Raw genomic sequence first — 6000 nt, forward strand, 5'->3', positions numbered from 1 at the left:
CTCTGTCTCCCTCTTGCCCTCTGCCCTCCCCCTTTCATGCTCTCTCTCTCTCTCTCTCTCTCTCTCTCTCATTTGCTCTCTCTCTGTCAAAAATAAACAAACAATAAAAAAAAAAAAGAATTCTTTACTGGTGGCTCTACAACAGTGATAATTGAGAACTGTGTTGACTCAGGAAGAAAGAAAGAAAAAAAGAGAGAGAGAGAAAGAAGAGGAGGGGGGAGGGGGGAAGGGGAGGGGGAAGGGGAAGCGGAGAAAAAAAAACAACGCTGACATCCTTAATCCTTAAGCCAAGCAACACAGTGTGTCTCAAGCATCGGTTTTCACCTTTGGGTATAGTGTAATCACCTGAGGATCTTTAAAAAAAAAAAAACAAAACCTTGTGTCTGGGCTTTGCTTCCAAGGATTCTGATTCATCTGTTCTGGGGTAGAGCCTCGGTGTTAGGACATTTTAGTGCTCTTGCTGTACATTAGAATCACATAGGGTGTTTTTTGTTTTTCTTAAATCTCTACACCCAATGTGGGGCTTGAATTTACAACCCTGGGATCAAGAGTCCCATGCTGTACCAACTGAGCCATCCAGGCATAGGGTGTCTTTAAAAATATTTGCCAAGACCCCTCCAGACAAATAAATCTGAGCATCTGAAGGTGAGGTTCCTGCATAGGTTATTTTTAGAAAACTCTCCAGGAGATTCTAATGTTTAGACAGGTTGAGAACTACTAAATAAGAATGTGCTAAAGCACCATATATAAAAGAAGCTTCAAAAGAATGGGACTTTCCATTTTTATGCAGACAGCTGTTAGTAGCAGTGCTGTATGCTCTCTTTTTGCATTAATAGCTTCTGGTAATTATACTCTGTCTTATGGCCACATCACTTACCAAATCATTCCTGTGTCAGTTTTTGATGCAGCCTGTTTATTGTTTGAACAGCCTGTATCTGTTCCAACATGCCTTTTCTCTTTTCCTGGTGATTCATCCTCATGACATACAATGGAATATAAATATTTATTGCAACCATCTTTGGGTTTGGTAGAATCACCGTATCATTAATGGTGTAGGGAAATACTGCTTGACAAGCCTTTATTTGAAAACCTAGGTCTAGTTGTGTTTTGGAATCAAAATCTTCAGATTTTAGAAAACTAATGGAGTACATATATTTTACTTAAATTCCCCCAAAAAAAGAGTCTCAGGTGGTACCTATTCTCAAATACACTAATGTTTCTATGGTGAATGTATGAATAGTACCACTAAGTGTGATAACTGAACACTATAAAGAGAGCCTCAGATCAGGTCAGTTTTGTCACCAAATTTAGGAAGGAACTTTCTGTTTTCAGAGCTTTTTTTGGATATGAGAATTATAGATAAGGAATTGTGGCTCTTTTTGTTTTCTTTAATCTTAGATGTATTTTATTGTAACATCCTTCATAATTGGATATTTAACTAGTTCAACCTATTCTTCCTCTTTACTGAGTGAACAGTTTATTTTAAAAACACTTTCTGGGGCACCTGGGTTGCTCAGCGGGTTGAGTGTCCGGCTTCGGCTCAGGTCATGAACTCGTGATTTGTGAGTTCGAGCCCCGCATCTGACTCTCTGCTGTCATTGCAAAGCCGGCTTCAGATCCTCTGTCCCCATCTCTCTCTTTGCCCCTCCCCAACTTGCGCTGTCTCTCCCTCTCTCAGAAGTAAACATTAAAAACAAAACCTTTTTGATAGAAAAAAATAAAAACACTTTCATAGAAAGAACTCCATGTAAGAGTATAACAAAACAATACGTACTGCCTACCTAGGGCAGCCTAAAGGTATACATACCATTTTTATCATACTGTTATACAGTAGAGGAGAGGAAGGTTATGTGGCTCAAGGCTTTTGAAGCTTTTGAAGGAGACCTAAAGATTTCAAGGAGTGGCATATGAAGACTCATCAAATGGAGCTACTAGGAGAACAATGAATTGATACAACAGGTCATTCCATTCTTAGCTTTTCTCATTACTTGGGTTATGAGTGTCTCAACCAAGGTATACAAATTGCTTTCTCGTTTCTAACTGCTGTATTTGTAGGATGCTAGCTTCAGAAATGCCAGACCCATCCTAGTTAAAGACCTAGTGGAGAGAAAAATCATGCAAGATGAGATATAAACTCTGCCTCATGCCTGTAGTAGTAACGGCTGCTACCTGTTATGCACGGCAGATATACTGGAGTGCAATCATCTGATGTCCTTGATGTTTCATCTGCTGTTCCTGATGGCCATCACAGTGAGAAAAAAACTGTCTTAGCCCCCAGATCTCAGGTGAATTGTACATATTTTAAAGATGAGAACACAGGGGCGCCTGGGTGGTGCAGTCGGTTAAGCGTCCGACTTCAGCCAGGTCACGATCTCGCGGTCTGTGAGTTCGAGCCCCGCATCGGGCTCTAGGCTGATGGCTCGGAGCCTGGAGCCTGTTTCCGATTCTGTGTCTCCCTCTCTCTCTGCCCCTCCCCCGTTCATGCTCTGTCTCTCTCTGTCCCAAAAATAAATAAACGTTGAAAAAAAAATTTTTTTTAAATAAATAAATAAATAAATAAAGATGAGAACACAGTTATGCAGCTAAATTATTTAATCTCGTAATAGAGTATCTGTTGCTATAATTCCAAATGGTCCTGAATATTTTATTAAAAAAATTTTTTTAATGTTTGTTTATTTTTGAGAGAGACAGAGTGTGAGCAGGGGAGGGTCAGAGAGAGAGGGAGACACAGAATCTGAAGCAGGCTCCAGACTCTGAGCTGAAGTCTGACACTTAACCGACTGAGCCACCCCAGTGCACCTGGTCCTGAATATTTTAAAAAGTATATAGATGTTCGGTATATGTTTGTTAAATTAAGTTGTTTGACTTTAATCAGTGTTTCCTTTGAGTCACTGAAAGCTGATAATCAGGAACATTGTTCTGGAGGAAAATAAAAAATAAACCAGTTTGGCTACCTGAATTTCTGAGGACTGTGATGATTCTAGCATTTATCATCAGTCATGCGACGCACTATTAATGGTTTTGAAACTAATGAGTCAGGAAATGATAATCAGGGTAAGGCTCCTAAAATTGTTTTCTCTGCCAGAGCTAGACATGTTAACTCTCATTCGTCACCACCTTCAAAATTTATTTTATACATGTGGCAATCCTTTTTTTAATGTTTGGATTTTTTTTCTTTCTTTTTTAAATTTATTTTTTAGTTTTTTAAGTAATCTCTACCTCCAATGTAGGGCTTGAACTCATGACCCCAAGACCAAGAGTCACACGCTCCACTAACTGAGCCAGCCATGTGTCCCAGATAGTTTTTCTTTTTTGTTGTTAATATTTAATTATTATGAAATACACTGAATTTATTTTTTAAAATATTAGTATATTAGAGATAAAACTAAAATATCCTTTTGCTTCCACAACCCCCTCAACAAACCTAGCCCTCTCCTACCTTTCCCAAAATAACTAGCACTAGAAATTTGAGATCTTTTCTACACAATAATTGTGTTGGGTTTATTTTAACATATATTATTTTTAATCAATGAGATCTTGTTATAATTAATACTATGACTTCACTGCTTCAAGTTGGATGCTTTCATCCAAGAAAAATCTATTAAGGAGAAAAAAAGGGTGAAAAAAATGTATACCAAAATATCAATGTGTTATTTCTAAAACATCTACAATCAAATGCATTTATTCTACCAATCAAGAAGATACTCAAAGTAATCTCTAGAAATTACCTCTCTTCTCCATCTACCCCTCCCCACCATTGTTTTAAATGGCTTCCCTTTTCTTTATAAACTACCTTATTAGTACTCAATTGAAAGACTAAAGTGGGAGTTTAGTATAACATAATGAAAAGTAACAGTGGATACTCAAAGCAGTACTTTAACGCCTTCACTTTTAGATTGTTGCAAACGTTAATACAAGTATCACATATCTCTGTACCTGTGTGTATATTTTGAGTGTGATTTTTTTTCCAATTTTTTACATTCTTCTGATCTTAGCTGCTTGCATTTGGAATTATACATGGCAAACACCTTTGACAAAATTCTCAACATGTTGTTGAATTTTAGAACAAAGAACCATAAGGAATCTTAGCCTGTTGATCAGATTTGAAATTAAAAAATATGTATACCATCTCATACAAGTGAGTGTAGTGTTTTCTAACACTGTCTTTTCTACTTGGAATTTCTTCTCTCTCTCTCTTCCCTTATAGATCCTTCAAAAACTGGCTTAGTGGCACTTCCTCTAACAGTCTTCCTAGGCTGAATTAGGTATGCCCATACACATTCTACACTTAACTACAACAGTTATCACACAATAAACATTTATTGAGTCATTATATTAATACTTAACCTTCTTCAAACTACTAGTCTTCTCATTGCTAAGAACTAGCATGCATAGGGGTGCCTGGGTGGCTCAGCCAGTTGAGTATTTGACTCTTGATTTCAGCTCAGGTCATGATCTCAGGTGAGATCAAGCCTTGCGTGGAGCTCCATGCTGACAGTACGAAACCTGCTTGGGATTCATTCTCATTCTCTCTGCTCCTCCCATGCATGTGTGCATGCACTCTCAAAATAAATAAACTTAAAAAAAATGAAATAACCTTTTTCTTGATTTTAAAGCAATATATCCATTATATAAAATTTAGAAAATAGGAAAAAGGTGTAGAAAGGAAAAAAGATTTATTTCACATCTTGCTCAGAGGCAAGCACAATATTTTAGTATATGCGCTCTTCCCATCTTTAATCTGAGTGTGATTGTTTGTTTTTTGGGTTTTTTTTACCCAAAATAATTGTGATCACACTATACAATTTCACAGCCTGGTATCATCACTTAACACTAAAATGTAAACACTGCCTTGCTATTAAAAATGATGTGAATACGTTTCTGATGGCCAGGAAATATTCCAGCTTAGAGAGCACCATATCTAATTCCTTATTGGGGGGTTTTGGGTTATTTGTATTGGCTATTAAGTAAAAAGTAGTCTAAAAGCCAGAATTGGCAGTATGGTTTCATTTTGGTTTAAAAATACCCATAGCTATATAGCCATCAAAAAATGTCAAGATGTATATACATCCTTACTGTTAATGATGCCTGGGAAGTGGGATTATTAGAGTTTTAACATTGTCTTTATTTTAACTATGTTTTTTATATCCTCTACAATGAGTATTCTTATTTTTGTAATTAACTAATAGAGTATTTTTTGTTAAAGGGGGAGATGGAATAGGCAAATGGCCACCTAATTTATCACAATACAGTACAGAGGGGACATGATGGTTTTTCAGTAAATGGTGCTGGGTTATTTAATATCCATATGAAGAAAACAAAGTATCTTGACCCCTTCTTCATATCATATAGAAAATCACTTCCAGGGGCGCCTGGGTGGCTCAGTCGGTTGGGCGTCCGACTTCGGCTCAGGTCATGATCTCACAGTCCGTGAGTTCAAGCCCCGTGTCGGGCTCTGTGCTGACAGCTCACAGCCTGGAGCCTGTTTCAGATTCTGTGTCTCCCTCTCTCTCTGACCCTCCCCCATTCATGCTCTGTCTCTCTCTCTCTCTCTCTCTCTCTCTCTCTCTCTCTCTCTCTCAAAAATGAATAAACGTTAAAAAAAAATTAAAAAAGAAAAGAAAATCACTTCCAGATGTATTATAGATCTAACTGAGAAAGATTAAATAAAGGTGTTGAGAAAAACAGAAAAACTTTGTGACCCTGGAGCATGGATCATGATTTCTCAAATAGGACACAAAAGTGCTAACCACAAAGAAAGTTGGGCTATATTAAAATTAACTGTTTCTGTTCATCAAGACACTATTAAGAGTGAAAAGCAGCCCATGTGTATCCAACAAAAGGTTCATATTTAGAATGTAAAACAATTACCTGCCAATCAGTTTTAAAAAGAAAAATGGAAATAGAAAATGGAAATATGAAGTATAGAAATAAAGTATAGGCAAAAGACCTGAACAGCATCTCCATAAAAGAGAGTATCCACATGGACAATAGACGTAT

This window comes from Felis catus, chromosome B4, assembly GCF_018350175.1.
Source record: "Felis catus isolate Fca126 chromosome B4, F.catus_Fca126_mat1.0, whole genome shotgun sequence".
Classification (NCBI taxonomy): domain Eukaryota; kingdom Metazoa; phylum Chordata; class Mammalia; order Carnivora; family Felidae; genus Felis; species Felis catus.